The 25,761-nt window shown below is 44.2% G+C and overlaps 1 long non-coding RNA gene across 1 annotated transcript; it reads right to left on the bottom strand.

Moving 5' to 3' along the window:
* Positions 1–1,740: 1,740 nt before the first annotated feature.
* On the bottom strand, positions 1,741–25,689 carry LOC128812789 (uncharacterized). The gene is made up of 3 exons (XR_008438835.1): positions 25,481–25,689; positions 24,521–24,645; positions 1,741–3,949 (listed from the first exon to the last, which is right to left on the bottom strand). It is a non-coding gene; the product is annotated as an uncharacterized LOC128812789 (long non-coding RNA).
* Positions 25,690–25,761: the final 72 nt, after the last annotated feature.

Below are 25,761 nucleotides of genomic sequence, written 5' to 3'. Positions count from 1 at the left end.
AGCAGACCATGATCCAAAGCTGGTTACAGCCTGCCGAGCTGAAACGCTGGCTGGCACTGTCTGTAGCCTGCAGTGCTCTGGGAGCAGCTGCTGTGCAGTGATCCTGCTCAGGAAGGCACAGTAACTCCCCAGTTTCCTTTTGCAGACCCACACACCTGCCCATGCATGGTCTCAGTGGGGAGCAGAGCAGTAAGGCACAGTAAGGCACCCCAGAACACTCACAGGTCTGGAGGCTGGGTAGTCCTAGTGCCGGGGTCAGAAGCAAACCTGGTGCTGCAGCAAACATTCCAGTGTACGGCACGGCTGGCACTGGCCTAATCCCTGCCTCGTATGCAGCATCCCTGTTAGGTGACATGCCTGTGTCAGATGACACTGATACTACAGTGCTTATAGAGGTTGTGGAGCTTGTATATTAATATTTTGAGTGAATTGATTTCACCTTCCATTGCTGTCTCTTCTCTTTCCCCCCCACCTATCTGCCCATTAAAAGACAATTAGGCCCCATGTACCCTTCTATCAGCAGAATCCTTGTCCACTGGCTAGAAACAGTGAAGATGTTAATGCATCTTCTCTTTTGAAGTGTTATTCCATCCTCCCTATCTTTCTGCTATGGTAACTACAGTCAGCCATGCCCTAGGACCTACACTCAGCCTGATCCCAGCTCGCTGATGAACATACATAAAACCAAAGAGATTGCTAAAGAGATTGCTGCTGCTGTTCCATGGTGGGTTTGTAAGCTCGTTTGGATACTATATCTGATCCCTAAATGTGAGCCCACTTCCTGGGTAAGGACTCTGGGATTTACCATTCACTCTGTGCAACAGGCCACTCATCACAGCTCTCAGCACCAAAGCTCTGAACCAGGGCAAGGGGAGGCTACCACTGGTCCTGATGAAGTGTTTGGGAACATCCCCACTGTGGGGATGGGCTCCACAGAACCTGAGCCCACCCAGAAGGGCTCCCATGAGCCTTCTTGCAGACTGTGCCATGGTGGAGCAGCCAGCTCAGTGTCTGAAGGTGCACTAGGGCCCCTTGCCTTGCCCCTCCTGCCCTCCCTCTCCAGGCAGAGCCCTGCACGCTGGGGCTGGGGCCCTCCCTACATGCTTGGCCTTGCTTCTGGTAAAAATTTGCCACTTCATACTAACAACCCCCTGGGATGGTGGAAGATGCAGAGCAACCACAGAGCTTGGTGTGGGACACTGGTGCCAAAGAGGTTTCAAAAGGTGAAGGGAAGAAAAGATGCCTACTGCTGGTACTGTAATGGCTCAGCACTGATGCCATAAATAAAAGGAAGTGTTGTGGATGTTTTGTTTTGCTTGTGTGTAAACTTTATAGCTAGAATATGAATAAACATATTTTGTAAATTTTATTACATTTTTGATATAAAAATAAATAACCTTAAACAAAGGAGTGGAGACCTGCCAAGCCAGACTGGTTCAATAGGAGCTGCACTGACAAGGGAATCATTTTGTCCCAAGGATAAGGGGATGAAATTTTAAGCTTTCAGGATGGCAAAACCCCTACAGTAGGAGCTGTGTTTTACACAGGAGGCTCTAGAATTTAAAAGGAGACTCTTCTAAAAGGAAAGGAAAAATGAAAAACGCTATACATTTTTTGCTACCAGAGCTGCTTCCTAGCTTAATGGGAAGGCTGCATGCAAACAGTTGCTGAGAAATAAGAACATGACAGGGTAACAGCAATTAGGAACATTTTAATGATCATTTAAAAAAATCACAAGGAAATGATACCGAGTGTTAAGTAACTGAATATAACACAGACATCAAGAAATCACGCTTTTACTTTGCAATTAATCTTAGCAGTGAGTTCTAGGCTTAGCACTCTGATGCCAACATGGGAACTTCCAGTAGGCAGCAACACATAATTACTGCTGGGTGGGGATGAATCAACCACTTTCTGTCATGAAGCAAAGGAGAGACCCTCAGACCATATGCCAAAGGTGGGTGGGTGGGTGGGTGAATAAGAGTGTTACTTTCTTGCTAGACTCCAATCAGGGCACCACACCTTTTGATTGTATCTCTGTAATAAGCAAACAACTCGAAATGATATTGTGTCACTCCAGGAGGGTGACCCAGCAAATCAGGTTTCACTAATGCAGGAGGACTGCAGTGCGCAGGTGCTCTCACTTGCCTTGGGACCCTGGAGTCCCCAGCCTGCCATGCAGGGGAATCTAAGCTGTGTCTCCTTCATTGTCAATGCACATGGCTCCCAGCAACACTGTCACTACACTAACATCCTTTTTGCTTTTCTGCTTCTTTTAGAAGCAGAAGTCTTCTAATGTGCTAGTAAGGAGATTACAGGTGTAAGTCTATCACAGAATTACCATCACATTAGCATGGATACGACAAATGATGACAGAATGATGTGTGTTTCTTCCAATTAGCAAGACATGCCCGATGCTGCCTGCCTGAGTGTTCCTACAGAGTCATCACCAGCCACTGCTGGGCTGCCTCTTTCCTCAAGTGCAATGCCATGGTCCACTTTCAGTCACAAAGGATGTGTCTGCTGAGTCTTTCTGGTTGTGAAGGCCCCATGAGTCCCCACCTGTGAGGCTGGCCCATCACTGTACTGAGCAGTGTCCAGGAGTTTTGTTTTCCACAGCAAAGGGCGATTCAGGGGCTGTCACAGACCTGCCCTGGCTGGGAGCAGGTGCTGTGGCTGCAGCCGGGCCCCTATGGCAGGAACACGTCTCAAGCCACCCAGATGCAAGCCAGCTTGGCACACTAGTATTTGTTCTGCTTGGGTTCCACAGTCAGGCCTGGTGGCTTTTCAGCCATTCTTTCTTACCTTCTCTAACAGCACCACTGACCTCAGTCTTGACCACAGATACCTGTGAACCAAAGTTATAACTCGTGAAACCCAGCTGTTGTCTCTGAATTCAAACCACTCTAGGCCATTGTGCAAATGTGGTTTTTGGCAAATGCCTGGCCCTTTCTGTTGACTGAACTACTCGTGCTCTCTAGAAAGGACCATGCCTATCCCTAACATCCCATGCAGCTGACCTTACCCTTTCTTCCTGCTTATGATTCCCTTTTTCTCCAGCTATTTGAATCTTTGCCAGGGCCAGGACCTGGCACACCCTACTGTACTGTCCAGGGGTCTGGTAGCCTCATTCCCCTGCTCTTCCCATCTCTTCCTTATAGGGCTCCTGCTCTGAAGTAACACAAAAACTACAGCAACAATGGCAGGAAATTGTCATTGGTGGTGGGGCTGGGAAGAAAGGGAGTCCCAAGAGAGGGAAAATAGGAGTGTCCTGCTTAGGTTGCTTCTGGGTTTGGCCTGCTCAGCAACTCCCTAACAAAAATTTCTTCAACCAACAGCACAGGCTCATGCTGAAAGTCTCACAAATTCAACACACGTAATCAACCCACTTACTCTGAAAGGGATTAGCCAAAGCAGAGATGAAAACGTGTTACATAAGATATCCACACATTTTTCCTGGAAATGTTATGGAGCAAATCCACAAAGGAGCCATGTCTAGATACAAGAAGGTAGCTAGTAACAGTCAGTATGTATCTCAGAGAGACAAATTGTACCTGACTGGTGTGGCTATCACCTGCACTGGAATGATGTGCTCAGTGGACAAGGTGGGGGAAGCAGTGGATGTCTCTTATTTTGTTCTAGCATGGTCTTTGGCACTGTCTTCCATATGGGCCAATCTAGGATGGCATTGACTGAATGGATGCACAACAACCTGGCTGAAAAAAAGCTCTCAGCTATCCTATAAGGCTTGAAGGATAATAATGAATGAGACATTCAACTGGTATTAACAGATGGCATTCTTCAAGTGACAACACTATGGCCAGTCTTCACCGGCAATCTGGATGACAGAAAATAATGGCTCCTCAGCAAGTCTGTGCAGGACACTGAACTGAGGTTCTATATCATTATGATGGAGGACAAGGCAGCCATTCAGGTGGTCTTCCACAACCTGGAAGACAAGTGTGAAAGAAATCTGTTGAAATTCATCAAGGACAAAGGTAAAGTCTGCACCTGACACAGAATAAATCTGTTTGACAGTCAGCAGCATAACTTTGCAGTGCTAATGAGCAATGGCACCCTGGCCTGCGTGCCACAGGCTCTCTGCAGAGCTCAACAGCACAAGAACAGAAGAAATTGCAATCAACATCATAGAAGAAATTTTTCAAAATAAGAGCAGTTGAACTCAAGCAGGTGCCCAGAGAGCTTTGTGAAATCTCCATCTTTGGAGATTTGAAAATGTAATGGACAAAGTCCTGAGTAGCTTAAGCTAATGTTGAGGTTAGCTCTGCTTTGAGGAGGTTGGTGTCCCTCCAGATGTCCCTTCCAACCAATATTATTTTGTGTCTGTTTTGTTGGGCTTTTTGTTTGTTTTTAACTGTTTTTAGCTGTTAACCAGGGAGATTAATCTGGAGTTAATGATTCCCCAGTAAGAATGGAAGTTATTACCACTATTGTGGTTACCTGCCAATTATTTATTTATAATATGAATTAATTCTGACTATGCATTACCAGTTCAAACAGTCAAGAGACTTCACTTCAGAGATTTTCTGTTTAAGGATCAAAGATACTAACTTTCTTTCTCAGATCTTAAAACTAAGCAGAAAAGAGGTCCTGCCTCTACATAGGAGTCAAATTTGCAAAAACCTCCTCAGTTCAGAGCTAGCAGAAGAAAGACTATTTCTCAGCTTTGTTTTGGCTATATGCAGCTCATTCTTGTGGTGGCAACTCAACATGTTGAGAGGCTTTCTAATGAAAACACACACACTCACACAGGCACACAAACACACTGGCACACACACACACACACAGGCACACACACTCAGGCACACACAGGCACACACACACATACACACTCACACTCCCTCTCTCACATACACACACACACAGAGTGTATAATATCACAGAGTAAAAAATTTAGAGTTTTAGAATATAGTAATATATATAAAGCACGATAGAAGTTTTAAGACAGAAGTTAGTCCTTCTTCTTTACCTTCTTCTTCCTTCTTCTTCATAAGTTTACGTAGTATTTTGTAATTAGACAGTTGCTTTCAGCTGCATCCCAGCCAACACGCTGGGCTGTGCATTATTTGTGTGCAGCCATTGTCCAGCAGCCCAAGCTGCCTGAAGTTCAGGAAAATCGCTGCTGCCATGACAAAACCACAACCAAAGTTGGTTGCTGAGTCTCAGCAGAACTATGCTGCAAACACTGAGGCATGGCACACCATACCTCCAAATGCCAGCTGTGTCACCCACAAGTGGGCCAGAAAATTGAGATATATAGGATATATAGATAGACCAGATGGTCTCTGGAGAGACACAGGTCACTCCTGTGAGTCACAGACCCAAATTCTCCCCAGCCCCAAAGGCCCAGCCCTCAGCCCTTCTGTAAGCTTATTGTTGTCACAACAACGACGAATCTCAGAAAAGGCACCAGATTTATGCATTAATAAAAAATAAATGCCGATCTCTGCATTAATTGGGCTTTGTGACACCAACACAAAACCTGGGCCAAACAGGAAAAAAAAATAAATAGAAGTACAACTCCAAACCTATTTAAAAGTATGTTCATGAACTAACAAGCAAAACCTCCTATTCAAACAAATTGTAGTTAGATGTTGGGTGACACCATGCTTGTCAAAGTTTAGCCAAGGAGCTTGCTTGGAGATACTTCTCCAGCCTTAACATAACACTACCAGCCTGGACAAGTGCTACTAGAAAACACCTCATTAAAATGCTGTTGTGGTATTTATGTATCAATAGTAATTTATATCACATCCATCATACACACTGACCTGGCAACAATCATCACAAAATTGGACTGCTTCTCCCGTGGCCCTTTTGGCTCAAATCCACTCCCCCATGTCCTCCACTCCCTTGCCACCAAAACTGCTTCCCACTGGGTATCTGCATGTCTTCAGCCTGGCAGAAGTGTCATTCTGAACAAGCTACTCTCTGTCTGCAGTTATCCAGCCCTACAGCACTCCAAACATGCGGTGGGGTATCACAGATGCAACAGCCACATCAAGAGCCAGACACATCTGTGGTGCTCTGCAGGTAAGTTTGCTTGGGTGCAATCATCAGAGGCACTACAGACCTTATCCCTGCAGTGGACAGGCAATTTGCTGGAGGGCCCAAGTGGCTTTGGAATGTACGAAGGATAATACCAGAGAAGCACATCTGCTGGTCACAGACACTAGTGCAACAGCCAGTGTGATAAAACACCCTTATAAGAAAGCACAGGGTGTGTCTCCTGTAGGGAAAAAAAAAAAAAAAAGGAAAAAGACTGGCCAAAAAAAGAGATGCTAGGTAACTAGGTAGCTGGGACTGCCAGGAGCAACGTGAAATCAGTTTACATTAGAGCAGGTTGCTCTTGATTTCTCTACAGCAGCTGTCATGCTTGGTAAGAATAAGAAGCTGGCAGTTACCATTCTGCAGCTCAGCACATGCAGCCCAGTGTCAAAAAATCTGAGCAAATGCAGTGGCTAGGATGGGACTTTTTTAAAAAAGCACATAAGATGGTTACATAAATGAGTCTCCACTTCAGGAATCTGTGAGAACAATTGTTTCCCTCTAAGAGGAATTTGTTACTGGAGCACCTGATGTTTAACTGAAATCTGCACTTTGGATTGAAACACTGAACACATCCCCCTGCAGCTCATGGGCCTTTCCCACTATCTGGCCCCTTCAGTCTCCAACTCACTTTAAAACTTTCAAGCTCAGAAGATCTAGATTTGCACCTTCATGCATGCCCAGAGCTGCCCTAGTCCTGACAAGGCCAAGCAGCTCAGCCCGATTCACACCTATGCCTGATCAGGATCAAGAAAATAGGCGTTGCTTTGCTTAAATCCCCGGAGGGCTCTGATCAGGGATTATATGTTACCTGGTGACTGTTTCATGTAAAATGCATAAACAGTCCTGGCAGCAGAGTCCAGAATCTCCAACTCCCTTACAAATGCTGGCAGCAGTAGGCAGGACAGCCATGCTCACCTCACCCACTGGCACAGCGGGGTGGCTGCAGAGGAGCAGCTCTTCAGCAGAGCGCTGCCCCGGAATGTTCCACTCCCAGCCTTGTGGCTTCCGTGCTCTGCTAGAGGTGGCAGCTGAGAACAAACAGCCTCTGGAGAACAGTGACCCTGTTTGTCACTTCCTGGCTGCTGGTAATCCACATTTCAGATTAGATATTTGTGCTGTGACAGAAAGCTGCTTCCAGAAGTCTAGATCACTGCAGCAGTAGCATTTAAATCTTAAAATTTCCCCATTGATCTCTCTGGTCACCACCCTGCATGTTTTTCTCCGTGTGTGGAAGTGCCAGGCTTGCCTCAGGCATACTCAGGGATTCCTGGCTCTAAAACTGGGAGCTGGGCACTAGAAATAAGAAACACAGAGCTTAATACTGAGACATCAAAGTATGATATAACTTAAAAAACTTGCAATTGCATCTGTAAATGGATACACCACATCCTCAGCCTAGGCACTCAGGTCCTGGTGTTTGATGTGAGGTGTGTCATGAATTAACATGTGCTAAGTGAGAAAGCCAGTGGGAAAATCTGTACTGCTGCTATTGCTACAGGGAAACAAAGTCCTCCCCTACCCAAATTGTACATCAGCTTCCTCCCTGATAATGCTCTCTCCCTAACAACCAGTGGTGCATTTCTCTCATTCAGGACCATTGGAGGGGAGAGCAAACAGCTTTGTTTCTTCTAAAAATGGGGGGAAATTGCATTTATATCTTTAAATAGCAAAATTATTTCTGTGTCTGTTTGCATTGCTCATAGAAGAATTATTTTACCATAAAAATGCACAAATTATTGCATTTCTCTGAGGAAACATCCAACTTCCATCTGGACCAATTTCATGACAGTGTGCAGCTTGGTCTGCTTGGTTTCCATTTTAACTACAAAAATTATATTTGTGATGGTAGAAATTGATAATTCTGCCCTGGACCAAATACATAAAAATGCTTTGGAAAATGCTGTATCTTGCTTATAAATGCAAAGCAGAGGTTGTTTCAAAGAAACAAGAACTCTTCTGTAGTGAATTTCCTGACTTGCTGCAGTACTGAGGACATTCCTTTGGAAACCATTCAGCACACCCACTACACACACCAAAATACCAGGACGGAGCCACAGGCCAAGCTGTTTCTCATAAATGCTCTCAGGCTTCCATCTGAGATGACATGATAAAGAGCAAAGCTATTCACATTGCTTTCATGCCATGATCTGGAGGCAAAACCTCTTTTTGATACCTCAGAAGAATGAAAAAAAGGAAGAGAAAGCTGGGAATAGGCTTCTGAATTATGCACTCCAGCCAAAGCGAGCTCCACCGTGACTTTATGACTAATGCCACAACTCATCTTTGGACTTCACTGCCTTTGCCATCACAGGCAATATTAGTGACTCCCCAGCTGGAGCAGCTACTGACTGGGCTCTACATCACCACAGCTGCTGCTCTAAGGAATTGGGCTCCTCAAGCACAAGGCAGAAGCAGAGCACAGTCATTGGTGGGTCCAAGCCCAAGACCACCATTAGCTACAGAGGGCTATGGATGCTGCAGGGGTGGAAAAAGAAAACAGCTTTCTCTGAGGCTGATGACTGCCAGGGTGCATGAAGCTCCAGCACACGAGCTGAGGAAGCAGGTGACTGTGCTGCTCCCCAGCAGTGCAGCTCACTTGGTCCAGCAATGGCAGTGCAGAGCTCTGATTCACTGCCCTGTGTGCAGGGCCACCCTGTGCAAATCAGTAACACCTTCAGGGGAAAATTAACAGGTGGTCATGGGGAAAATTCCCAGGGTTTCTTCCTCCCCTCCTCTGTGATAATAGGCTACTTATGACTGTCTGAAACCACCTGCATTTTTTCCCAGGCATCCTGGCTACCAGTTAGAACAAAGTGTATATCTCTGCAGTGGTGTTGGCAGCACTGGACTCACTTTTCATTAAAAGCCTTACATTTGTGAGCAAGAGACTGTACAGTGCAGAAGCTCAGGGCCATGATGCCACAGAGGGGTGACATGGTAGTGATGAATAATACTCAGGCCTAGGTTCAGGGAATACTTAACATTTTCTAGTGAATCCCACTGCTTCAGGTAGTACATCCTGGTACCCCAGTTTTTCCACTGCTGTAAGGGAAAGAATTAAATCATTACCTGGTTCTTAGAGAAAGAGTGCATTGAATCAGTGTTGTTAAAGACTCCTGCAACTTGCTAGGCAACTTAGAAACAACAGATGTTACCCAGAACAAAGCACAGCATGAGGAAATAGCACACAATCCAAGGAAAGGAGCAGAAAAAGCTATCACCCTGGGTGTATACTGCTGCAGCAAATGTGTATCTCCTGTGTAAGGTGAATTTTCATGTGGCATCCCAGTTCTGCAAAGTCTGCCATCTAGTAACACTTACTGCTCTCCCTACCATGACATGTGATGTACAGCATGGCCACATACTCCTCCAGAGCAGCATGGAGGCACAGGATCTGGACTTTTTGTTGCCATCCTTCTAGCCTTGCTTAAGCTACAAGATATTTGCCAAAATCCCCAGCTCAGCCAGACTTCATAAAAGTGAGCATCAATTTCACTTAACTCCCTGTTTCTGACACCAGGATTTCTGGGATGAGCATCCTGCACACACAGGTCAGTTCAAGGATCTGTGAGCTGTACTGCTTGCACCTGAAACCCATCATGCAGGCACAGACACACAGGGCAGCACCAACGATGCCTGCTTCCCCAGGACACTGTGTGTCCTCTTTCCCCCTCTTCCTCCCTATCCTAGTGTCAAGAACACAGAACACAGTAAGGCAAACATGAGGACTCTGGGGCACCCAAAATATCCCTTTCCTGGCAGCAAAGAGCCACTGGTGCTGCCTCCTGATGTGTATGAGTACTCAGTTTCATGAATCTTCTTTTCCTCCCGCTACAAATACCCTTCAACATATCCCACATATATTCTTATGTTCTTGTTCCATACTCTGTTCCTTCACATCAGAATCTGCTGCTCAGCCTCACTGTCTTCTGCTTGGTGCAGATGGGGAGCTTGGTACAAAGCTGTTCCTTCCTCTCCTGCTTGTCTGGCCAAGCCTTGGATGGAGGCAGGCCCTGCTCCCTCCATGACTACAGAGCTCAAGAAGATTCTGTTAAAGGTCTGGCTCTTGAAAGATGCTCTGACTTTGCAGCCAAACAGGACCTGCTCTGCAGAGACAACCTTTCCTCACGAAGCCCTCTCCCTTCCCCAGGGTTAACAGGCAGTTGGGACTGCTGGAGCAGGGGTTGTTGATCTGTTAAAGGATCATTGCCTTTCCAAACTGCATTTCAGGAAGGTAGGAATTGTAACCTGAAGTCTGCATGATTTCTGTGTCCAAAGGTGATCCTGTGTGTGTGTGTGCCTGTGTATGTGCCACCCTCCCTTGAGAAATAACCATGCCTGGGCCAGACCACCCTCGGGCAGTGGCACTGCGGGGCCACGCCAGCCGTGCCGTGCTGGCTGCACTTTGGTTATGGCTGCTACAGCTCTGTGTCCATCACATTCCCTGTTCTGAGGACTAGATATGTGCCTCAGGCCAGGCCAGTTGAAGGACAGGAGCATTAAGCTGAGAAGCTGTTGTTAGCTGGCAGGTGTCACCAGTATTACTTTTATGATCAGTGGCTCTAATGGCAAAACCCTTTCTAGGGAACCCTGCTTACAGCCAGTAGATGAACCACAAAGGACAGACTCCATCTATTTTCCAGAATACTGTTTGGTATCTAAAGACAAGTGTTTCTTAGAAAATGATCATTTGTTTTTTTTTTGTTTTTTTTTTTTTTGCAAAAGACAATGACAGAACACGGGTCACAATGCATAAAGTGCACTTATGCTCACTCACTTGGAAGAAGGATGTGCTGGAGCACCCATGTTTGAATTTTAACTGTTGGCTGTGAGCCAGCTACAGAGATGACGTAGGTGTTTTTTAAAATTATATTAGTAACTTAGTGGGGTGTCTGTAAGCAGGCCAGCTGCACCACAGCTCTTGACTAGCACAATTCCATAGTGAAGATGCACAGGTCTGAGCCTAAAGGAGAATTTCCCAGGAGATAAATAATGCCCTATCTGATTCTTCAACCTTGATTGCCTACAGTGTCCTGAGACAAACACTGGAAGATATATGGAAAAGATATTGTTGTTGCTGTTGTTGTTGTTGTTGTTGTACCCGGTTACAAACCCTCTCAATAGATTTGGAGATGTTGAAAATAATCTATGGGAATGTGGATCATTTTTAACTGGTATTTTAGTCCAGAACTGGAAATAATGGTGATGGAAGAAAAGCTAAGCCAGGCTGATTTGTTACAGTAAAGCTGTGCTGTACTTTAGATTACTTATTAACAAACAGCAAATGGGCCTCTGCCTTGACCTTTTTCATTTGAGCAAATATACTCTTCCTACCCCTTGTAAACAGAAGTTACTGGTAACTGAGTCACGTACCCCCTCACATCCCTAGAGTTAGTTTTTTTCATCTGTGGCAAGGATTTTAGTCAAATTGAATTTTGCCAGGCTCACCAAGGTTATTAGCACTATTATTAGTCTTAATAATACAACAGTAATAATACTTATTGGGATCACCATAAGCCTGAAAACATCTAAGTACCTCACAAATATTAATTAAAAAAACTCCACAGGAGATCTGAGAAACCAGCAGAAATTGTTAGCTTTGCTTCAGAGCTGCAGAGCTGAAAACAGCCACCAGCAAGCAGAAGTGGCAGTTTGCTTGATGAATTTCAGTTAATGGCTGTTCCCTTGGTGTCATGAAATGCCAGGTACACAGTGCCTCTGGCAACACTGCCAGGTTAAAAGCAGCAGCCCACAGCACAAATCTGGAGCAGCAGAAGTCAGTAGTAGGTTTGGGAACTGGAATCAAAAGGATAGGTTCTTCCACTGAGAGCTGGGTTTTCAGTAGCTGCCGTGCTTTTAGTGGGACTGCTGGACAAGCCCCAGGCATCCTGTGCCTTAGGATCCATGGTGAATGGCTCCTTTGGAATATCCCATTCTGCAGATCTTCAGTGAAGCTGAAGATCAAGAACATGCCTGCAAATCTGCAAATGTCCCAACAAGTTATGGTTATCCACTCCTTTGGCAGCTTTTATGTTAAAATTTTTGAATGAAGGAGGCAAACTCTGACAGCCACAAGGAACTCCTCTGCAATGCTGACTACTTTTCCTACCTAATTATTTCCCTGACTTGTCTCTACTGGTATGAAACCTCCAGTGGTGGCCGAAACATGACAATAGCACCAAGAAGTTTGGAGAATTCATCTTGATTTTAAGTTAATTTATCCTGCAGATAACCCCCAAATCCATTTTGTCAAGGAAAACATCAGGTATTTGATTAACAAGGTGAAAGCTTCATCTAGATTCTTAACTGGTGATGTCTAACAGATTTTGCAGCATGGGTTAATTACTTGTACTAATTGCAGACTCCTCTAAGGTACATTATGCCACAGCATTTTGATGACTGGATGTACAATTTGGAGGAGTAATTTTTTTGTTTTGTTTTGTTGATTTGTTTAAAAAACTAATCATTTGTAGGCATAGAAAGGACACAGACAAAATCAATCTGGACACAGACAAAGTCAATCTTCACTTGAAGTCAGAAGGACAAAGTCCTAAGAACAACAGCCTCACAAGTGAGAGATCCAGGTGCAGTTTCTCACTCTGACACAGACTGCCCATGTGATCTTGAGCATGTCACAAAAGTTGTCTGTCCCCAGTCATAAAATTAGGATAACAGTAGTTAGTTCACATCAAAACGGTACAGAAAAGAATTTGCCTACACTGAGTCTTTACCCATCAGTGTCTTCTAAGACAAAATGCATTGTGGCCAGACTGATTCAATTTTCTTGTCTGTGATACCATCATTCATCTTTGACAGGTGGGCAATTTCTTACTCTGTCACTTTGCTCACTCCCTATGCTCTACACCCTGAGACATTCTCTGAGCACCTCTTCTCTGGAAAGGTGGATGCTCTGACCTCACCATCAAATCCATCCAATTTACTCCATTTAATTTCCCCAAGTTCTTTAGAAAGCTCTCCACCTTTGCAATGAATTTGAAGCATCTCATTTGTTGACAATACATCCTTATGTTTCACATGATCCTTTACATCCCCTGTGATACCTACTCCAATTGCTCCTTGCAATAAAGACACTGGTCCCACGGCTGAAATTCTGTGAGGTCTTGGTTTTGCAGGCATGGCTGAGTTCATTTTCCTCCACTTCCCTGTGTCTCAGCTGCCCCAGCCTCAGCAGTTCCTTTGCACAAACACACTGGTGCCACAGAATGTTTGCCATGTGATGCCTACTAACTTAAATGAGAAACCCATAGCTGCCATCCCAACACAGTGCTTTGAACATCTGGGCTCTGTGTTTCATCCAGATAGACAGTCTGTAAAAAGTATGGCAAACAATTCAGGCTTGACCAGCTTTCCCCACCCTCGTGTTATTCTAGAGCAGAAGCAGCTTCTGGGCTTACACTCAGGCAGGAATGGAAGTGATGCTGCATCTCTCTGGGAGCCCTGCTAGCCAGCAGGTCCTAGAAGACACAACCCAAGCAAAGGTGGGGGTCCTCTGCACACCCCACTGGTCTTGCACTCTCCAGGCATAACATTTGGCAAACATCAAAGAGGGGCAGAAGGGTGAGGAAGAATCCCACCCTCACCCTCCCACCCCCCCCCCCCCCAAGCTTGGCAGGAGTTTTGGGATTTTCTGCAGGGTAAGGCACTCTCCAGTTACACGCCCTTGGCTGCACATTCACAGAGACACAGAATTACACAGAGCTTTCTGAAGAGCTTTTGTGACTGTGACAGAAAAAAAAAAAAATAAGCAAAGGCAGGATGAAGGGAAGGATGCTGGAGTCTGCTGACAGCCTGAGAGGACACGTTTGCATGGGAGAACTTCCTGTTCACAGGCTGGGGACAGCTATGTATAACCTCCACTTGCTAAGGGCAGAGGCTCTTTGGATTTGTGTAGACCCCACTTTCTCCTAGCTCTGTCTCACCCAGCTGTGGGCTGGCCTTCACTGCTGGCCCTATTTCCCTCCCACAGCAGGGAAGGACAGACAATCCCACAAGCAGACAGCAGGACCATAATGTGGGACTACAGTAAGGAAGTGAGCTGCTGAGGTCCCAGACTCATGGGCACATGAGTCCAATGCAGGCAGCAAAGAGAAGGATCATGTTGGCACAGCTTTCTGCATCATTCTTTCTCACTTCCATGAATTCATCAGCTGCCAAGAGCAGCTGCCTAGTGGGGCAGGCCTGCTCCACACCACCCAAATATACAGGAGTTATGCTGCACCTGCAGCAGGACAACAGTGCAACACATCATGCCCTTCCTCCTTCCCTTCCCTTCCCTTCCTCCTTCCCTTCCCTTCCTTCCCTTCCCTTCCTTCCCTTCCCTTCCTTCCCTTCCCTCCCTTCCCTTCCTTCCTTCCCTTCCCTTCCCTTCCCTTCCCTTCCCTTCCCCCTTCCCGTCCCTTCCCTTCCCTTCCCTTCCCTTCCCTTCCCTTCCCTTCCCTTCCCTTCCCTTCCCTTCCCTTCCCTTCCCTTCCCTTCCCTTCCCTTCCCTTCCCTTCCCTTCCCTTCCCCTCCCCTCCCCTCCCCTCTTCACATACATTACTCTCTGAATGAGCAGAGATCTGTAAAATTGCTGATTCATTAACATCTTTGCCATCTTGGCTGCTTCAAATGAGAGTTCACTCTGACCCAAGAATGATTTACTTCTCTTGGCTGCTCATCACAAACTGATACTGTCTCCAGTCCCTCAGACTATGAGGAATTTGTGTAAAAAGAAATTATATTGAAACACTTGTGAAGTTGTTACTTTTGAGCAGTGAAACACTCAAGTCTCTGATAGAGAAGGGAATGATATCTAGAGTTAGTGCTGGGAGAACACTACTCACCAGCTTCATACCCAGCCAGCTTCCTCAAACCTATCAGTATCAGCATATTTGCCAAGTCACAGCTTGGGGATCATGGGAGAATGGATGAGAACCTCTGACACTCAAGGACCCTGAACTGGGTCTGTGCATGGATTGGAAATAGGTTTCCAAGCTGCCAAACACTGCACCTGTCCATCCCATACAGGCTACAGCCACCTTCTGTCGCATCACCAGAAAAGCTTAATTTCCTTCTTCTCACCTCAGCTGTCATCAGCAGCTGTTTTTGCAGATGATTTCAGCTTTAGTCCTATTGCCTTTGCCTCCTTTCTTTTCTCACTGTGCTCTAAGAATCTGTTACTGCGCATCTACTTTCCCATGAACAATCACAGTCTCACTGAGCAGGGCAAAGCTGTGGTCAGTAAGATTTCCTGCACTGCATGTTATATGACACTATTGTGGCCAAGAAACTGCCCCCTTCCTTCCCCCAGCTACATCTTCCTACTTGTGAAACCATCCCCTAAGAACCAGAAGAACTCACTCCAGGGTAAGATGCCTGAATAGGGCTAGGAGGATTTGGCCCTGAAACTTTGTTATTAGAGCTGACACCAGAATCCAAAGAGGTGCTGCTCAGCTGCACCTCCCATAAAGCTCACCAGCATGGAAGATGGTTTGCATACCTCAGTATTAGCCTCAGCGTTATCACAGGACAAATCAAAACCATCATAATAAAATTTTGCAATAACCTCAGTTTAATTAATAGTAAGAAGAAAAAAAGTCTTGCCAGGCCAGATGGCAAACTCTTGGTTTCTCACATGATGACGGTCAAATTACCATCTCCACAAAAGAACATTACAGAATATATTTAATAAACCTTGGAAATGTTTATCAAAGTGGCAGTACAGTTCCTGACTGATCTGCCTGGATCTGTCCAAATGAAACAGCCAAATGTAGGCTACATAAAGATCTCAAGTGCATAAAGCTAGACTTTAACAGTGCTCGGGCACTGAAGTCCAGAGTCACAGAGGTGCTACTCTCATGTGCCTGTACTCTGTGGTCTCTCCTTGGCTCACATTCAAGTTTTATGCTTCCACACCTGGCCACAAGAGTATCTCTGAGGAGATGCACTTTACACTATCTTCCATGGGCATCCAGAGATGAGGTGCCTCTTCTCTGAATGTCCTAAGGGATGGAGTCTTGTAAACCAGCTCCAAGAACACCAAATGCAGCCTGAGGCTCCTCAAACCACACAGCTCTAATCCCTTCACTCTCAAACAGAAGCTGCCCACCAACAGTGGGACAGGGAGAGCAACCATCCCATTAGTGGAGGGCATAGTTTCACTCTGGAGACCTTCACTCAGAATAGCTGATCAGCCAGCAGTTAGACAGTCTGATGGGAAGTGAGACAAACACTCCCAGATTGAGGAAGGCATTGAACTCAGGTCTCACACTTCCTCAGTGAATGCTCTAAAACAAAAGACAGTGACTTAGACATCAACCACAAGGAAGGAACACTACTTTCTTATCTCCAAGAGCACTGTCCTTGAGGAGATGCATGCCATCAGAGTGTTTACAGGACTCAAGCACTGAGTGAGGTTTCTGTGCTCTGATGGAATGGCAGGGATGGGAAAGTAGAAGATTTCAGAAACACTGTATTTTCAGTCTGTCCTCAGACACCAAACACAGTCTCTGTTTGGGAGCGAAATGTCCCAAATGTCTAGGTTAGGTCTGAAAGTAGCCCTTGCTTGAACAGGGACAATGAGAGGGAGAAAGTGCTATGTCGCTGTATAGCATTGCTGCTCCATTTCTTGGGAGCACACATGTCGCCCTGATTTTTTAAGATTTTCTAAAGCCTTCTGAGTTTACATTCTTGTAGCAAACTTTCTCACACAACTTTCTGTAAATAACTTATTGTTTTTGCATTCCTTCACAGAGGAGGAAAAATTAGATGGACTGGTAGTTTGTCCAGTGTCGTTGGAGAGGTGGCACTTTCACCCTCCAATCCACTGTCACCTTTAGAAAACTATAAATGTTAGAGTCAGAAATAAACTGCCCCTTTTTACCTTCACAAGAGCAGAAGAGTACGTTGTGTTTTCTCGTGTCCTATAGTGACACATACACTCATCTGGACTACGATCCCTTCAGCCCATCCCAGCAGTCTGGCCTGCTGTCCCCTCCCTGTCCATGGGCTAGGAAGCCTTGGCACAACAGTGCTGCTTTTGGCACCAGGGTCTGGCTCTTGAGACTAGAGACAGTGGCACCTCCTCTTTGGACACTGAGCCTTCCACACCCTGACTTGCAGTAAGTCAGCACCACTCTTACTGCTCGGGGGACTGGGGTGCCTGGGTGGCACTATTAGCACCAGGGCCTTGTCTTTCATCTATGCTCTTTGGACAAAAGGATGTGGTTCACTGAAGTTTTGTGGGCTTTTGGCTAGTGAATGGACATGTTCTATGGGAATTTGTTTTGGTTCTTCTATATTTTCGTCTTTTGGTGGGACAGTACACTTTGAAAATTTCTTCCCTTCCCCTTACAGAAAATAGGAGAAAAACTGACTTTCGTACTGCAGCAGAGCAATCTTTATACTGTCCTAACTTCTGCCTCATCTGTGCACAGTGTACTTTCATGCCTTATCTGTTATCTTGCAATAATAATACAACAACAATAAGAAAACAAATTTTCCATATTAAACAAAGCAATAAATGTGCATCAGCTGCAAGTGCTGGTTGTTAATCCCATGAAAAAAGGCAATATGACACAATTTATGCAAGCTGTTTTCCTTGGCAGATGCTATTTCCATTTTCAGTGTAAAGGCTGAAGTGACTTACACCACTCTTAACTTTAGTTAAACCCTGCTATAGCTACTGAAGCCACTGCAGAGTTCTGCTTTCATGTTGCTGCTAGCACAGGGAGTTTCAGAATAATTTTGGATTGGCTTGGATACAAGTCTAGCAGGGTGCTACAAATAGAAATAGCAGAAGAAGGTAGTAGAGTAAAAATATGCAGTGTTAGATCACGGGTGGAGAAGTAGCACAGACAGGAAGCCAATGAGGGCAACAGGCATGCTGCTGCTCTCTGCCACTTGCTAGATTTTGAATGCACTCTATTTCCAAATTTCTGAAAAAACCTGCCACTTGCATTAACCTTGCCTCCTGCCTACACATCAGCATTGGTAGTCCTTCTGGATAAAAAAGCAGCCATGACAGGAAGGGGAACATCTGCTTGAAAAGCTGCCCTTTCAAAGCCACATGTGCATTGCATCACAGCTCACACAGTCACCGTGCTATGAAGTTTCAACTCACAAACAGGTACAGTGGGGCACAACCCTGCACTTGAACCTCTCTGACCTTTGGGGATACCTGTCTGCAGTCTGGGCTCGAGCCATTCCTGAGATGGCCCACATCTGACAATCTGCATGCCTGCAGCCAGACTTGGTTGATGCACCTAATGGCCTGGCTTGTTGTCCAAGACCATGGCCAACTCCCACTGTCTCATGTGGGATCTGTCAGTCACATTAAGGAATCTGAATCTGGATTTAGGAACCTGACTATGGCACTTGGAGTGGAAAACTTTAGCCAGTAAGACTACACAATCCTATTACCATGACACCTCAGGAATGTCAGAACCCAGCAATCTGCAATAAGGTGCCACTTTAAACGTAGATTAAACTGAAAACAGCCCTTATGGCCTATAGCGCCTGGGACAAGTGTCTGCCAGCTGAAATGCCTTGAAGTAACTGTTGCTAGTGAATCTGGTGCTGGCTTAAGATGCCTACATTTGCCTTGAGACACAGACAGATTTTTTTTCCAGAGACACTGTTTTGTTTTTTTTTTAAGTACCATATGAAACTTGGCAGCTCCAACCTTACAGAGATCCATGCAACCCTCCTGCAAACCTCCTGTTTGCTTTGGTTCCCATGGCACATCCACTGAGTTTCCTCATTTCAGCATCACAAATCTCCAAACTCAGCCTAGAGATATAAACTATGCCAAGCTCAGACTCCAGCTATGGAGCAGGACTGTTCCCCTTCCTTTGAACACCTCTGTGTGAAACCAAGTTGCCCCACTGTGACACAGGAAAAACATGATCAGCATCCAGTGCAATGTATTTTCTTGTCTGTTTGCAACTTGAGGGTGAAACAAAGGGTGAGTTTTTTCCCTGGCTGGTGTCTTCCTGCTAGCCAGGGACAAAGTCACTTGTCCTTTTGGTTCTCTTAGATCTGTCCAGCAATGATCTCAGAGATTTGTTGACATGCCAGTGGGCACTTCTGACATTGGATGGGGTGCCAGTGGTTCTGTGTTTTCTTTTCCGACAACTCCCAGAGGACAGTGATGCTTTTATGCTTAATATATGCTGTCATTTTGTATTATAGCTTTTCTTTGGAAGTAACTTCATAAAGGACCAAAAGAAAACACAATCCCAAACCCCAAAATCCAAACACCATAGAAAACTGAGGAGTTCTGCAGACATGACACATGAATTACTGCTCCTTCAACTGACACAGAGCCAAAAGAAGCCATAGCCCTGCCTGCTTTACAACACAATCTGCCACTGACTGGTGGTTACTGGTCACCAGCATGACTTCCCTAGATTTCTGCTCTTTTTCTTCTCCAGTCCCATGATGTGGTGAAGCCCTTGATAGAGGCTTTTGCTGCTGTATCAGCATTTCTGGCATGAAAAAAAAAATTGTGACAATAGAGCAAAACTTTGGACTCCACAGCTATGCTGCTTGAAGACATAAATGACCAAGCACAACCCCAGTGCCTAACTGTCCTCCTCCTCAATCTGTCCTCCCATGCCTGATTCATGCAGCAGTCAGAGTGACAGCAAGGGTTTAGTTACAGTCTTGCATCAAGAACTGACAAATGATTTGCTCAAAGCAGACTGGATGGATTTGCATGTAATGGTTCAATGTCCTGGAATATTACAAGCACACTCCATCCAATTTCACCTTCAGCTGAGTACAGTAATTCATTCAATATTGCAATACACTTGACAGATTAAGAAACCTTTTTTATTTTATTAGGCTTAATTCCCTTTGTATCACTCTTGTTTTCCCCGCATGACTGTTTGAGAATGCCATACAGTTACAGGACCAAAAACAGACTAGTATATACCAAGTATGTGAATGACTATACCCCATGATAAAAACAATGCCATAACTTTGGGGTGATTTTTCAGTAAAAAAATCAGGGTGATTTTTTTCTATTTCTGTTGATACAGGTTGTCTGAAAACATAACTGATAGGTTCTGGTGAATAAATAAAACCAGATAAAAGATAGATGGGAACACACCTCCCGCACATCCTGGGTTTTCAAAGGCATGCCTACTCCCTACACTCTACACACAATCTATACATTTTAAGATCCAGAAGGCACCTTTTTTTCACACTTAACTTTATAATTTTACACTAGGCTTCGTAATCCTAAAATACCTCTGTGGCACAAAGCCACATATACAATACGTGGGTGGAAAAGCTGTTAGCATAGTGGGAAAATATTCTGCTGAAACTCAAAACTTGGAGGAAACAGCTGAGTCACTCTTTCACAATTAAGGTAGTCTGGGCTTGTTCCTCTCTCCTGTGCCCCTGCATGGTGTCTGGCACACTCCCCCCATGCTCTGACTCCCAGTGACTCCTGGACACTGCTAAACAAGAACTGCCTTGGAAATACTGGGCTTTCCTCACACAGGTGAACCTCCCATCCAGGCACACGGACTGAATGGACACTGATTCTCCTGGGGATGCCTTGGGCACGTGCAGCAGTGCAGGTACATCTGCACTGGCTGACTCACAGACATCAGCTCTACCTTGCTATTCCAGGTGATATTCAGCAACATCACCAACTTAACGATGAGATCACAGTTCTCAAGGCAAACCATGTTTTCCTGGCCTTCGAAAAAAATCCCTTTTTCTTAAAAATCATGAACCTAGGCAAAATTTCAAAACCTAGCTCAAGTGCACTAAGCTAAAGGAATGAGACAACTTTGAAAAAAAAATCTCATCCATCATTCCCTTATTTTCTTTTTCTTTTCTTTTCTTTTCTTTTCTTTTCTTTTCTTTTCTTTTCTTTTCTTTTCTTTTCTTTTCTTTTCTTTTCTTTTCTTTTCTTTTCTTTTCTTTTCTTTTCTTTTCTTTTCTTTTCTTTTCTTTTCTTTTCTTTTCTTTTCTTTTCTTTTTTCTTTTCTTTTCTTTTTTCTTTCCTTTGCTTTTTTTCTTTCTCCTCTCCTCTCCTCTCCTCTCCTCTCCTCTCCTCTCCTCTCCTCTCCTCTCCTCTCCTCTCCTCTCCTCTCCTCTCCTCTCCTCTCCTCTCCTCTCCTCTCCTCTCCTCTCCTCTCCTCTCCTCTCCTCTCCTCTCCTCTCCTCTCCTCTCCTCTCCTCTCCTCTCCTCTCCTCTCCTCTCCTCTCCTCTCCTCTCCTCTCCTCTCCTCTCCTCTCCTCTCCTCTCCTCTCCTCTCCTCTCCTCTCCTCTCCTCTCCTCTCCTCTCCTCTCCTCTCCTCTCCTCCTGATTCTACAGTCAGCATTATTATTTTGGCAAAGAAGAAGGAGCTGCCTATGAGCCATTTATTACTACATAAAATTACTGAAATTACAAAGGTCTATAAGTAATAACTGCCAACAGATTACAGGCTCTACTAATGCAGTCACCCATGAAATTTATAAGGCTTATTTTAGAAAGAACTCTAGTACAGCCTATACATTTTGATCCCCAGAAAATAAAACTTGGCTTGAAAGTATTTTGATCTTTTGACATGCATTTTAATCATAATGCAAGATTTTCCGAAAACTTGTTTTTGTGTGTACAAATCAGAAAAGCTTACAGAGATGTAAACAACAGCTCAATCTGTATGTGTTACAATGTGCCAGGTTTTGGGTATGTAAGAATAATTTTCATGTGAGCTGCAACAACAATATATACCAATTATCTGCACCATACACACACAGCCATGCAAATGCTATCGTTGGGATTCGGTGGCTTGTGGGACAGGTTTGCCAGAATGGCAAAATCACAGGTAACTTTTGCATTTTAAGCCCTGTAACAACAAGGCCACTTTTTTTCTGATAACTCTTCCATAAAAGCCTATTTCCCAGTTTTGAGTTATGTGCTAATGTGATAGCTTCTAGTCAGTCTGATTATGTTTAATGTGTGGAGGAAAAAGCACCCATGTATTTCCTCCTCTACTGGGAGGATATAATCCATATTGTACATCATAAAGCAGTGCTCAGGATGTGAACATAGTCCAAACCTGAATAACCTTACTGTGCTCTACCATCACATTGGAAGCATGGGTGGACTCTTGTTGATGAAAGAAATGGAGGGAAGGATTCCTATATATTTTCAAAAATTATGACAATTTTTCTTGTTGTTCGCACATTTCACACTACTGGAAATGACTCTGTCATGGCCAAACTACGCTCTTCTAAATAAACAGATTATGTTATATAGCATGAAAACTAAAAAAAATAAAGTAAGCTCAGCACGCCTACACGCTGCCTGCCATCACCAAGCACTCAAACATGCCCAGGCTTTGGCTGGATAACATTTCAAGTGCTAGGCCCTCCAAGAGCAGATGGCCGTTTTCTCTCTCTCTCGGGCCCTTTTTCTCCTTTTCCTGAATTTTTGTCCTTGAACATTTGCTCCCAGTCCAGGTAAACTCAATGCTAATTTTGCCACTGGCAGAATTAGACTCTAAATAGCTTCACATCCTAACTGCAGCCTTTTTTCTCCTCTCTTCTCCAACCTTCCCTCAGTATGACATTTTCTTCCAAACACCTCCCTCCTTGTCTCCAATGACATTCATGCTCGCTGGTGGGTGCCCGTCACTGGCCTGTAATGACCTGTGCTGTAGCACCGTGCTGGTGAAGGGAAACCAGCTCCCTCATCCACCTCTGTTTCACACGTACAGCAGCTCTGCAGGCAGCACTGCCTGACTCATGGGAAGGTCTTTCCATGCTTGTTTGCTCAGCCCTGTTTCCTCAGTCAGTCCTGAGCACAGCCCCTGCTGCAGAGTGAACAAGCAGAGGCAGGGCACCAGCAGAGCTTCTATCATTGTCAGCTGCAGCACTGGCACAGGAAGAGCAACCACAGCAATATGTAAACTTTCCCTCTATCAACAGCATGACCCAAAAGAAAAGGCAGACACAACTCTTCCAGGAAGCTCCTCCAAGCCAACCAGGAATGCCCAGCAAAATCAAAGATACCTCTATTCCATAATGGGCATCTTGCACATAAGTATGTAAGCCTCTAAAAATCATTGCACAGAAATCAGTTATGAAATTGCACAAAATCAGTTATGGCACAGAAAACAAATACCAAAATACATACTGTCCAGCTGAGCCTCAAAATGTTTTAATTACTTAAAACCTTCTTCTATTGGCTACTGGAAGGGAAGGAGCAAATTTCACTTTGCTAAATGAATACATGAAAACTCTGTCAGCTGGCTGCTGATGAGCTCTTGCAGGAATAATTCAGGTCACTGACATAACACTGAGGAAGGAATACATCCAGCTACTGAACAGAAGTCATGATGAACAGCAGTCATGTCAAGAAATATCTGCCACTGTTTAAAATTCTAAGGAAATCACCCATATACAAATTAGCTAATAAAAGTTAGTTGTATTACTGATAGCTAAAAAGTCAGATTTCCTAAAGCCCTCAGTAATCCCATTACATAATATATTACATGAAATAAATTAAAAACATGAATGACATTCTTCACATATTATATAATGACCTATATATTTCTATGGGTCTCATGAAATATCCACTTGGAATTTGCCTTAGCAAAGGCTGCATTTAGACTGTTTTTATCAACTCAGAATTCTTGATGTGGTATCTGTAAATGTTATTACTCACAATGCAAACAGAAAGCAGTATACCTAGAGCTTTATTTATTTACATTGCTTACATGTTCACTTAAAATCAGAACTTGATGCTGTTCTGTGGAAATCATAGACTGACTTTATCAAATAAATGTTGCCAACAGAGTTGTTATATACATTCCTCACTTAGCAAACCAAATACACAGTGTTACTCTTAAAACTGCAGTCTAGGGAATCAAATCCCAGTTTTATCCCAGTCAACAGAATCTCCCTTCACCTCCAGAAACAATTTGAATAAGCCAATTCTGTAACAAATAATAAGCTTTGTCAAGAAATTTTTGGTATGAAAACTCTGGCAATCCCATTCTTTTCATATTTAACATGAGTTCCAGTAAACACAGGAGGGTTGCTGACTGGAATGAAGCAAACAGCAGTAGCACATAGCCTTTCAAATTTTATATTAGATTATGAGAAGTCTAAATGCTAATTTGCACAATTATGAATCAACAACATTCATTTCAGCCTGACTCTGTCATCAGCATTTTATCTGAACTGACATACCAATAAAAATGTGAACATAACTTTTAAAAAGTTGGGGAAGATACATTCCCAGTCCACCAAATTGAACATGGTTCTACCACAGCAAATTAAACCCTAATGTATAAATAACAATATAAGAAAGGAAAATTTATATGACAGAAATTATTATAAGCTTCCATATAAGAGCTAGAATATGTGACACTTAGTGACCACAGCAGATCTGGCATTCAGCCCTGATCTCAGTGCTGGTGGTTTGTGTGCACTTACTGGTATTCACTGAGTCTCCCCTCCCTGAAGGACTTGAATAAAATCGTATGGTGGATCCAATATGTAACAGCAGCTCACGATTCATTGGGTTCTTGAGGCAAGTCTACAGCCAGATGCATTAGGAGCTGCAGAGTGAATACCAGAGCAGGAAAACTTAGACACAACATTTCCAGAGTATTCAAGAAAGTTCTGAAACATTTTGAGGCATCTATTCAGCCAAGATTTTCTCTGACTTCCAAATGATTTTGCTAGAGAAAGTGGTTTGAATGTCTAAAGTGGGGTTAATTCCTAAATGTGGTTCTTTATTTTAAATGTAAACAATTGAAAACAAAACCCCTCTCAGAAAAGGTTCTGTGCTAATTCCTCTCTACTTGTCAGTGAAGCTGCACTCAGAAAAGCATTCATTGCTGCCTTCTACTGAGCATTCTCACATTTTGTAGAAGTCAAGTCATCAAACTAATAAAGAGTCATGCCTTAAACTGGGGGAGGTCTTGAATCTCTCTGTTGACTAAGAACTGTTGTTAAAATGTAAGTTGCCCTGCCACACAGAAAATACAGTCAGGGCAGGTAAGCAGAGCCAGGTTCTACCACATGGGCCCGATCCTGCTCCCGCTGAAGCCAATGGCAGAACTCCAAGCCGTCTAATGGGAACGGCAACAAGCCTTCTATCTACTTAATACAAATGAAGATACTCATCTCCTCTTTGACACATTTTGGGCTCAAAGCCATTGGCTGACACTTGTTTGGTTCTCTGCATGTATGTGACTCATGGGATAATATAATGCCTTACTTCCATTCTGCCAGACCTGTCTTTCTCTGTGGTTGACTATTAATTTCAGAGGCAAGATGCAATACTGCAGTAAAATAGGATGGTGTTAAACTAAGAAAATTGCATTTACTGAGAGTAAATGAATCAGATTCCCTTTGTGAGGATTCCCTTCCAATTAGAGGTATACCCACGTAGTCCTGAAGGCATCAGCCCATTCCTCCTGCATCGAGAGGGAGTTTGTGGAAGTCTCTAACAAAGTACTTGGCAGTAAAGGTAGTGTAAACATTCTGCCTTCGCCCCACCAGGGGTAACACGAGGAGCAACCTAATAATGGAAAGGACATAAAAAAATCTGTATTCCAAACAGCTGATTTTTATTTCAGGCTACATACATAGATTGGGTTAATCAGGATATACAGGTGTTCAATCATCTAAGCATATGCTGATTTTCCACCAAAGGTGTAAACTCTTTG

The sequence above is a fragment of the Vidua macroura genome, chromosome 11, assembly GCF_024509145.1.
Source record: "Vidua macroura isolate BioBank_ID:100142 chromosome 11, ASM2450914v1, whole genome shotgun sequence".
Classification (NCBI taxonomy): domain Eukaryota; kingdom Metazoa; phylum Chordata; class Aves; order Passeriformes; family Viduidae; genus Vidua; species Vidua macroura.
Note: the sequence above shows the minus strand (reverse complement) of the source record. Positions and strands in the feature narration are given on the sequence as shown.